Source organism: Uloborus diversus, chromosome 6, assembly GCF_026930045.1.
Source record: "Uloborus diversus isolate 005 chromosome 6, Udiv.v.3.1, whole genome shotgun sequence".
Taxonomy (NCBI): Eukaryota; Metazoa; Arthropoda; class Arachnida; order Araneae; family Uloboridae; genus Uloborus; species Uloborus diversus.
The window spans coordinates 119,246,164-119,257,469 of NC_072736.1; the positions used below are offsets into that span (position 1 = coordinate 119,246,164).

Sequence of the window (11,306 nt, forward strand, 5' to 3'; positions counted from 1 at the left end):
AATATAGGGAGGAAAATGTTACGCACTTTCAGATCTGCTACTACTACTACTACCACAACAATTTCTGAAGATAAAACCAGAAACAGAGGTCTGCCTTTTTAGCAGACGTGATTTTTACAAAACATTATTTTCTGTTTCAGATATAGGTGATAAATTGTGTTTCTCTTGCTTTCCAAAGAAACATTTAAAAGTCCCCCGAAAACCCCAAATCTTTAAAAATACTAGATTCAAACACCAAACTACCAATACATCTGTCAACTCCCTTTTCTTAGGAATCTGGAATTTTCTCGATTTTTCCTCCCATTATTTTTTTTGTGCAAGCTGTGGTGAACCCTAAACCACTTAAAGTTGGATTTGACATTGAAAACTGCAGGCAGATGTCCGTAAACAATAATCAATGTCATTTTAAGCTACAAATTTGTTTTATTGGAAAGAACACAAGAAATAGCGTCCGCTGATTCGGTCGCTGTATTGGATTAGTCGATACAGAACGGTCGTTATAACGAAAGCAAATTAACATAGAGTTTATAGGAACAAAGTTGGGACATCTACCACTGGTCGTTATAATGGGACGGTCTTTATAATGTGTGGTCGTTATATTGAGCGTCGACTGTACTACTCTTCCACTGACCACTGAGTTCAAAATTCGTCACGTGTGTGTCGGTGGTTCTTCTTAAAACATAATTGGAACTTGGAACTCGATACTCGACCAAAGTGCTACTCGGTACGTCTCTAATGCATGAATTACTGAAAGGTTCTTTTGTTCAATGAAATGATAAAAAAATATTTCCTAACATGTTTCCCTTCGACATACTGGGTTGATAAAATTAGAATTTTTATCATATCCTCCTTGAATGTACGCGAACCTTTTGAACCTTTTTTTTTTTAATGCCTGGTCTGTGCTCGGCAGTTATAAAATGGCTTTTAACAATTTTCCAGTGCACAGTTCACCGTTTTTGTGTAATGTTAATTTTTGTTCTCAAGGTGTCATTATTGTACTTAATGATATTGATCTGAATTATTTTCATTACTGCATTAAAAAATTCAAACCCTGAGCAGTTTTAAATCGAATGAAAGAAGTAGAAATACCTTTTCCGTCGGACTGCGATCTATTGTTTCCACTTTATATCATGTAACTTGATTTTATGTTATGTTATTAGGTAGTTTTTATTACTTGCTCCTTTCTTCGGATTGAAATGTTGCGTTGAAAACCCGAGTACAGTCAAATACATCAGTTGATATGAAAAAATAGATTCAAGGAACGGGAATTTATTTCTAACTTGTAGCATTGTGGAACTGATAAAATTTTATTCAGGGCGAATGACTAATGTCTGAGAATAACATCCATATTTATAGTGGAATATGTTTTTGTTTTTGTTAGTGATAGTTCTTGAAATTGCGCCTTTTATCTCAATGACTATTATACATCCCCCTCCCCCCTCGCAACGTTAATTTCTGTTCCCGCCCTCCGCCCCTGTTTGTAACTGAAAAGGGAAAAAAAACCTTAGAATGTTCCTATTTATTCTCAAGTATCACTTATTGTGATATGTGCAGTAGTTTCGGAAATTCGATTTTTAAAAATTTTGTTCATCATTTGTGCGCACCATGTTCAATATTGAAATTTAGATGATTAATAAAGCACTTGAATTTATGTTATAACTTTTCTTTTCTCTCTTTTTTTTCTGCCTTCATTTCTCAATTCTATTTTCTACGCATTCTGCAAATTTTACAGTTTGCAGAATAAGTTAATTTCCTGACACATGGTCTTCTTTCTTCTTTTCTTCTGTCACCCTTTGGCGGGAGAACTTGAGTGGAAAACTCAGACAGCTTTCCCTGCTATTCCTTTCGCTGAATACTAAATTCTCGGAAATCGTAAGCAGTCAGCTCTAGAAACACTTTGAAACGAAAACACATGTTTACTGATTTACGGAGGGGAAACAGGCCGGGTGGGAAACATGTTTTGGAACAGGATCCTTCGAATCTTTCGCAGCTCTCTCTGCCCTCGTCCGATCGCAAAGACAGTACCTTCGGGCACAGCTTAGATTTATGGCTGTCCATTCACGTACTCAGTGATTGACGCTGTCCATCATGAAATCTGACCAATTAGCAGTGCAAAAAAAATCGAGTTAGACCCTCCCAGAAACACCCTCTGTGTTGCCACAGATTTCGTGATTTCGCCGTGTCAGATTTTACGGAGAGGTTTAGAAGAGCCTTAATGCATTGGAAAGGGTTCAAAGGCGAGCTACAAGGCTAATAAATGGACTTTCTCACTTAGACTATGATTCCAGGCTTAGAAGGTTAAAAATGTACAGTCTTGAGCAAAGAAGAGACCGAGGGGACATGATTCAGTTGTTTAAATTTATTAAAATGAAAGATGTTACGGGGCTGAAGTTTAGCACTGAAAACAGGACAAGGGGTCATTGTTTTAAGCTATTTAAATCTCAGGCTAACATGGATATTAGGAAAAATTATTATTATAGCAGGGTAGTGGAACCTTGGAACAGTTTACCGGAAGAGGTGGTAATGAGCAAGGGAGTAGCTAGTTTTAAGAAGGCCATTGACCTTCACTGGGGATTGTAAATTGACTAGGACCAGTCTAGCTGGGCCCAGAGCCTGTTGCTGGTCGTCACTTTTGTATTTGTATTTGTATTACAAAAACCTAGCTTTCTAGAGCAGCCCTGCATTTATACAAAAAGGAAAAAAAAGGTGAAAAACACTTAGCCTTTTACTAAACAAAAATGTTTTATCACAATAAAATATCAATTCAGCAAAGAATACAGTGAAAAGTGTTTAACACGAAGCTGAATGGACCATAAAAAAATTTCATGATAAATGAATTTCGTGTTAAAAGATTTATATTTAAGTGTGCAGTATACAGTCCGAATCACTATACCAGTTTGCGTAAACCGATTTTTCATGTTAAGCATTTTTGTGTTAAACGGATTTCACTGTATTCTCAACACTATTAGGTTTGGCGAGACCTCATTTTGAATATACTGTTTAATTTTGGTCTCCTTATCTGAAGAAAGATATTTCTTATTGGAAAGGGTTAAAAGAAGGGTACCTAGACTAGTAAGGGGACTTTCCGATTCAGATTATGATGCCAGGCTTAACAGTCTTAATATGTATAGATTGGAACAAAGGCAAGTCAGAAGGGACATGATTCAGTTATTTAACTTTATCAGTATGAAAGTGTTAATGGGTTAATATTTACATGGAAAGCAGGATGAGTGGTCAATGTTTTAAGCTATTCAAATCTCAAGCTTATCTGGAAAAATTATAATTTTAGTAGAGTTGTGGGCACTTGGAACAGCTTACTGAAAGAGGCTGTAATGAGTAAGAGGATAAATAGTTTAAAAGGGCCATTGATCTTCATTGGGGACTAATAAACTGATTAGAACAGGCCTAGCTGGGCTCCAGAGCCTGGTTGTCACATTTGTATGTGTATAAAATGAGACAAAATGTCTACTGTAGGCAAACAAATTATTTTAATATTCTAAGCTTAATTTTATACACTGAAAACTTTCATAGAAAAGTAAAATACAACTGAAAGCATTAAAGTAACTTACAACTCAAAACAGAGATGACTGTATGACAGAGATTCCGCCTTTCACACTCTTAACAGAACACTGATCAAATTTCACCTGTGACAAGAGAAAACAGAAAAGAATCTCAGTATTTGTTATACACCAGTGGTTTGTTGTAACTACACAGTGCAACATAATATATAAATTAATTTTCATTGGATGCTGCCAGGAAGATATAAATTCCAGACAAAAACAAAAGAATTCTTTAAAAAAATTTAAAAAAGTAAATAAATTATTAAAATTTAAAAAAAAAGGAAATTTTAACCATGTTAAATGAGAAAATGCAGAATTATTATCATAATACAAAAAACGAACGGGAAAATTTAAAATGGCTCAACAAAAAACTAACATGTATGTTAAAACTTAACCACTAGAAATATTAAGACAAGTTTTTAAGAAAAAATCTGTTTGCAGAGATTTATAAACCTATCCTATTGTTTATCAAATCTTCATCTCCTGTGAAAAAATATTTTCATATACCAGATTAGGTATTTTTTTTTAAAGCCATGACATTAAAGTCCTTGCTTGAAAACTGCCGACTTTCCCAAACAAATTGGGAGTTAGTAAGTTTTTGACAGTTAGCGACTTTCTCTGAATCCTAAAAATATTTATAACTGGATTTTTATTATAAAGTCAAAAACCTAAATTTCTGTCCAAAATCTGTCTAAAACTACAATATTGATAACAAAATTACCCTAACAAATACTTCTTACACCGGTATTCTCCACTCCGGTTAAAACTCGGACCGAGGCTTAAACCTCGAAGCTGAAAAACTACTCTATTCTCCATCCCGGTTTGGCTTTAAACTCTGTCACGGAACCTTGACCGAACGCCCACTTCCAGAGCTCGGCTTGTAACCGGAACTTCGACAGTTTAAAACTAGATTTCCTTCCCATCATTCCTTTGTGAGCAAACAAAATGGACGACGGCCGTTTGGATTATTTTGAGCGATTTGCAAATGCTAAAAACTATTGATAAAACATTCTTGATAGAAACAAAGATTAATTACAAAATTTAATCAGAATTAACATTCGTTATAGGTGTTATCAAAAATTACGGCCGAAAACATTAATGCAATGCTCAACAGAATGGTGCGAAAAAAATCATTTTTTTTAAATAAATTTTCATGTCACTGTAGCGCGAAAAAGTTGCGACTGGTAAGAAAATTTTTTCTTTTTTTTTTTTTTTTGAAATCTGATTTATTTCTGCCGCACCGTTTTTTCGTATTTTAAACTTTCGCCTCAATTAACAAGAAAAACGTTACAAAAGAATACTGCATGAAAATATAACTATTTGGGGGGGGGATTAGATGCCACTTCTGAGAGAATATCTTAGAACACTTTCATCCATTACAAACTATCCTTTATCAAATAATTTCTGGAACATGAAAACTTATTTTTTTTTTTAAAGCAGCATTACTTTAATTTTAAAATGCTGGTCAAACAATTTTTAAACCGCTAATAGTTTTTTAAACAAATTCTTTCCTGAATTATAGTCATACAACGTCACAACGGAGCTTTAATAATTGCTAAAGTTTTGTTTTTAATTTGTGAAAAATGTGACAAAATAGCACTTACCATTATTTTTATGAGTTTGGGGAAAAAAATGAAAAAATGGTCTGAAGCAAAATAATCAGGAGTGCTCAACTCAGCTGGGGGAGGAGGGAGGGGTCATGGCACAGAATATGCCATGAAATTTTTCGGGGGGGGGGTGATCAAGGAATAATTTCTTTTTTTAGAAGGGTCATCCAATTTGGGGGGTCTTTGTAGTGTTCGGGAAGGGGGGGGAGACCCTTGGAAAAATCAATTTCTTTTCTTAAACAGTAGTACCTGTTGCAACTTTTTTACTCAGATCAATTATTGAAGTAGCAAGGTATCTTGTCCAATTGAGAGACCGAATTACATAAATCATTCCAAGACAGAAAATGATAGAATGAAGCTGAATGTTCCACAAAATTTCAATGCGCAACACAATAATATCTAAAAGAATTTAAAATTTTCTTTGTTTCCAATAATTATAAATAAAACGGCTCAGGAGATTTTTAATTGCAGAAGAAATTACTATTACTAACTTCATGAACACATTAATGTGGAAAAATATTCTCAATGGATGAAATAACATTTGATTTTATGCTAGGGAATGTAAATATAGAAGCAATTAGAACGTGACTTTATTTTTGTGTACAAACACGCATATAATTACAAGATAGGGGAAGAGAATGAGCTTTGAAAAACAAGTGATTGTAAAAGTTAAGGTGTGAATGATAAGCAAGGAATTTTTACATGGGCGTCCATATGCAAAATTTTAAGGGGGGGGGGGGGGGGCTCAGATATTTTCCACATGTTTTAGAAGGATATTTTCCCATGGAAACCGGTTTCAGTACAGATTAGAGTGAATAAAATTTGACATCTTTACTTATTCAATAATGGCTGGAAAAGAAATGTTTTTACATTTTAGCAAAGAAAAAAATACTAAAGCAAGGAAGTTCTAATTTTTCAGGGGGGGGGGGCCTTGAGCTCCCACTTGCCCCCCTCCCCATATGGGTGCCCTTGAATTTTTGGATGATAAAAATATAAAATTATTTTTTCAACTTTTAAAAAGGACTGTATTGCTGAAAAATAAGTTCTTCACATGGAAAACTAATGCAGGGCAAAATGCAGTTTATGAATTTGTCCTGTGTCGTTTATATTAATAAGTTTATGGATTTTAAAGACAATGAATGTTAACAAATGTTTCACGAAATGGAACAGATGGAGGAGGGAGGGGATCGGGTTCTAAAGCCAATACATTGTAAAAAGTTTTTAATATTATTGTAAATTATTTTTCTTTTCTATGTTTTAAATTCTTTTCTTTCTTTCTTTCAAATGCATACACAATATAGTAGAAAATATTAAGCTTCTATCTATACTATTTAAAAATGTTTACCTCACACAAGAAAAAAAAAAACATTTATGACTGACAGATTTTCAATATTAGAAAGAGACTAATATATTAATCAGTAGAGTGTCTAGAGGGGGGGGGGGGACAATGGTCTGCCCCGGAATTGCACCCAAAGTGGATTGCAAAGTTAATAAAATAAAATATCTTAATTAATTCTCTGAAGTTTTTCCCGATTTTTTCTTAAATCAAAAATGCCAACGAAAACAAAGCACAATATTGCGCTTGGACGGGGCACGTTACATATGCGTCTAGGGAAAATTTTACATAGAATTTATTCCTAATTAAACTCGTTTTTTAATTGCAACTATAGTTATAACACCAAAATAAAAATAAGTTGTTGTTTCTAAAAAATAGCACGAACTTAATATTTACATAAAACATCTTTTTGAAAGAGGGGGGAGGGGGCGGATTTCGTAAATTACAGCCCGGTCCAGAGGAAACCCTTGCCAAAAACGTGACTATATTATTGAATTAGTTTTTATTTCATCTTGATTAATAACAATATGAACAAAAAAACATTTAATTAATAACAAGATGAAAAACTTTCCAGAAACATTAAAAAAATGCATTGATGTTTTTAAATTTCAAATTGAGTCTAATAAAAAAAAAATTGCATGAACTATAGATCCATTTTGCTACTCCCAATTCTTATTATATGTCAATCATTCTTCAGCGCGCGAATTTACTACCACGTGAAATGCAGTCAGGTAGAAGATGTCACTTGAGTCACTCTACCCAATGGTAACAGCCGTTTTATTTCTACTTCAGTTAAAACTCGGCTCCCCTAAATTGTGCTTGAAATGACTTGAAGAATACGCACCGCGCTCGAAACTAGTTTTCCCTTACTTCTCGGTTTTGGGGAGCCGAGTTTCATCTCCGTGCTGTGACGGTATTGAGAATAGGGCCGTTAGCTTTATAAATTTTGATTTCATACACTAAAAGAAGTTTTCGACTGTTTTGGATTTTTTTTTAAATGATGTGCTATCAAAACTCCCAAAACTTAGTTTGATTCAACAAGTTGCATTAGTCAGTAGAAGAAAAAGGCTATTATTGACAATAGAGCTACATAAAAATAAATCAACATCCAGGACTGGATCCATAAATTTTGAGGCCCCCTGCAACAAACATTGGAAAAAAAGGGGATACAGTAGAAGACCGTTATAATGCCGACCTATATACTGCAATTCTCAATAAACTGCACAACTTTTCAGAAGTAAAGAAGAGGTTTTGAAGTTTAAAAAAGCCCTCTGTTTTGCTTTGCAAACATAAAAAGTGATAGGCAAATTAAATCTCGAAGGTTTCTCATCTTTCCATCTTAATTCAAAACTTTTAAATTGAAAATTAGTACTCATAGTAAACGAAAATACCAGATGGTTCTTGAAATTGCAGCTGTTATGCAAACCATGAAGCTAAAATGCACTTTCTTTCGATTGTGGAACATATTTATTTGTGAATAACTAATTGTAATATTGGTGCTTTAATACTCATTGCAAATAAAACTCATTCTGAAATGCTAATACAGTGAAACCTCAATAAGTAGTCGACCGGTTAAGTGGTCGTTTTTCTTTGGTCCCAACAAGGTCTCATTCACAGTAATGTAAAATGACCCTCCTTTACTGGTCACCAAATTTAATTTTACCCGCTTAACTAGTCACTCAAAAGTTGTTTTCTAAAATTCCTTTTCCTTATCGGAGCTTAGAAAATTGTGTTGGACTTAGTTGAAAGGCTGTTTGATATTTATTTTCCTTGAAATCTCGATCCTCGGTTCTGGTCATCAAAGCATAATTCTTGCTGTGACTCTGTCAAATGCCGAGAATATGAATAACTCCTTCCAGCAAGACAGACAAAATCTAATAGCTGGAGAAAGTTAGTCAGTGTTTAACATCCGTTCACAAGGAACCAAAAACACAAAATTTAAAGCTTGATGTACGTTAGAAGAGATAGTTCTTTTCCGTAAGCAACAACTTCATCAGTCGACATTGAAGGATTGTCTTAAATGTACCGTGACTACATTAAAATAAGTTGTTGTTATTGAGTAATGTATAAGTAAGAGGAAATAAAACAAAGTAACTATCTCATTAGTATTTTCCCCCCTTTTTAAAATTTCCACTAATTTATAGACATTTCTTACATAAGCTTTTTTTTCTCACAGAATTCTACTGCTATTCATAAATATTTGTAAGGCTTTTTTTTTTTCTTCCTTAATTTTCCACTCCACATAAGTAGTCACTCCGCATAAGTGGTCAAAAATTTTTGGTCCCTTGAGTGACGACTTAACAAGGTTTTACTGTATATAGATATATTCTGAATATTAGTTTTAAAATTTGTGAAATGATCTATATAATGCAATAACCTGTATAACGTAAAAGCTCTGGTCCCAAGGTGTGCTTTATAATGGTCTTCTACTGTATTATTGAGTAGTAGGGATTTTCAGGGCAAAACAGTAGTTGTCCTTACAATTTTATCAATGCCATTTTGTATTATTCACGGAAAAACATTTATATATCGTATTTTCCAATATTTTGGCATTCCACAATTTCTAGCATAAAAAGTCATTTTGTGTATAAATTTCGCAGAATTACTTCAAAAAACGTCTTTTTTCTGCTGTCTTTATAATTTGAGCACCACTGTATTTTTTTTTTTCAATTTCTTGGCATAAAAGCGTGACCCCCCCCCCCCCCCCCGTTTGGTCTACAGATCTGGACTTGGAGATATCTTTTGTGAACATTTACATATTTTAATTAGGTCTATTCTTGATCTTTCCACAGAGAACAAAATACCAGTTTTGAAGTTTTTTATACAGAAAGTGCATTTCTAAGTTTGAAAAGGATCAATCCTAAACTGAAGAAAACCCTCTCATTTGGTGATGAAATATGTAGTTCTGCCACAGCCCTGGCTTAGGGGAGATAACTTACAGAAAAATGAACTTTACTTGTTTTTCTATAACTTTTCCACCATATATGTTTGCCAACACATCCTAAACTGGGACGTAAGTTCCAGGACATAGTATAAAAAATAGCTATACCTCCAAAATAAAATTTTTCTATAAAAATGTAAGTTTTATTACCATGAAATTTCATCAAAATCAAAAATTGTGTGCGGGTGAGGATAAGGGCACTCTTTAAAAGCTATCTTTTTTGTTTGGAGGGGGGTATTGGGCTATATTATTGTATTCTAACATCATTATGTACCAAAAAAAATCTTAACACTGCCTCAAAAATCGGGACAACCGACCTCAGTAGACTTTTCTTCCAATTCCGAGTTCCGTCTCATTTTTTGTGAAATAAAAACCCGAGAAAAATACAGAACACACATTTTTGTACCCCAGAGCCAAACTTAAGTAAGTCCGTAAATTGGGATTTTTCATTTATTAGTGCATTGAATGTCAAATAGAATCTTACTCCGCATTAAGCCAAGAGAACAAAATTATTTCAAAAAAAAAATTCTTTGCAATAATTTGCCAGTGCTGAGAGCGAGAGTCCAATCCTTTGTATGCACTAAGCAGCAGTTTTTCTGCTCCTGTAAAGTTGTGATTATGTGACTTATGTTTGTCTGGTTATGAGGTACATATTTTCCAAGTCTATTTTTCTTAAAAGCACATGAATCAATCAACACTTTAATTTTTTGAATGTTTATTAAGTGGATGGGGGAGCCTCTGTGCTCTTGAAAATGACCGGGCGGTTGCCCATATAAATTGGTGAATAAGCACCAAAAGTGTTTTGTGGTGTTTCAGAGATAAAAATGCTTTAAAGAGAAATACAGTGGAAGACAGCTAATTGAATTAGTAGTAGTTGATTGAATCTACCGCTTTAATGCATCAAATCCTCAAAAGCAGAACATAATCCAGCTTTATTGAATTAACTGCTTCATTGAATCAGCAGTTTTATGCAATCAGAACTGTTTGGAACAAACAGGGCCTGATTACCGCACAGGCCTACTAGGTCTGGGCCCCCCCTCTTCCTAAGGGGCCTCAAATTACTTAAAGCATTATGCATAGCATTACAACTATGCAAAAAATTCACATTTTTAAAATAATAGCCTTCAGGGGGCCTCCAAATTATTGTGGGCCTTGGGCCTCACTTTTAGTCAGTCAGGCCCTGGGAACAAATGTGATTCATATAAGCGGCGGCCCTGTATCTTGAGAACCGCCATGTTTTAAATTAACTGGCCCGATTTTCGGTCAAAGGTATATGGGCAACGTAATAAAAAAATTTCATATTTAGATTTCTAAATTCCTGAAGCTGTAATATCAGTTAACAAAAGTCTTAAAGTTATTATTTTAAATCAATGATTATTTTATTTACTTGATTTCAATCGAAGTTTCTATCAATGTAATTTTATTCAACGAACGCTGATCAAAACTCAAAAAATACATAACATTAATCACAACAAAACACTTCAGTAATACATTTCAAATGATAATTGTTAAGAACTTCATAATTTACATTGAAGTAATTGAAATATAAGTTTAGGAAAAGCAGTGTGATAAGACAGATGAATATGATCTAAGTATCCATCTACGAATAATTGCACTAATTAGATACGATAGCTCGTTAATTATCAAACTTAATTTGCAGGCAAAATGGTTTAAAGACGAAAAATTCGATACTTATATGAATTTAAATTTTCTTCATCAATAATTTAACTATAAATCTAACCAACTTTAGAACCAATACCAACCACACCTTTTCTTCTCACGTCGTACTCCGTACTCCTAAACTGAGAATCATAAAAATATTGAACTTGTATCTGCGCATGACAGAGGATAAAAGTTTTGGT

The 11,306-nt window shown here is 33.8% G+C and overlaps 1 protein-coding gene across 1 annotated transcript in view; it reads right to left on the bottom strand.

The window, feature by feature from the left end:
• LOC129223813 (uncharacterized) overlaps positions 1-5,247 on the bottom strand; it is a 36,701-nt gene extending 31,454 nt beyond the window's left edge. Inside the window, exon 1 of the mRNA XM_054858171.1 lies at positions 3,570-5,247. The gene's annotated coding sequence lies outside the window, so the exon portion shown is untranslated. The remainder of the gene's footprint in view (positions 1-3,569) is intronic.
• Positions 5,248-11,306: the final 6,059 nt, after the last annotated feature.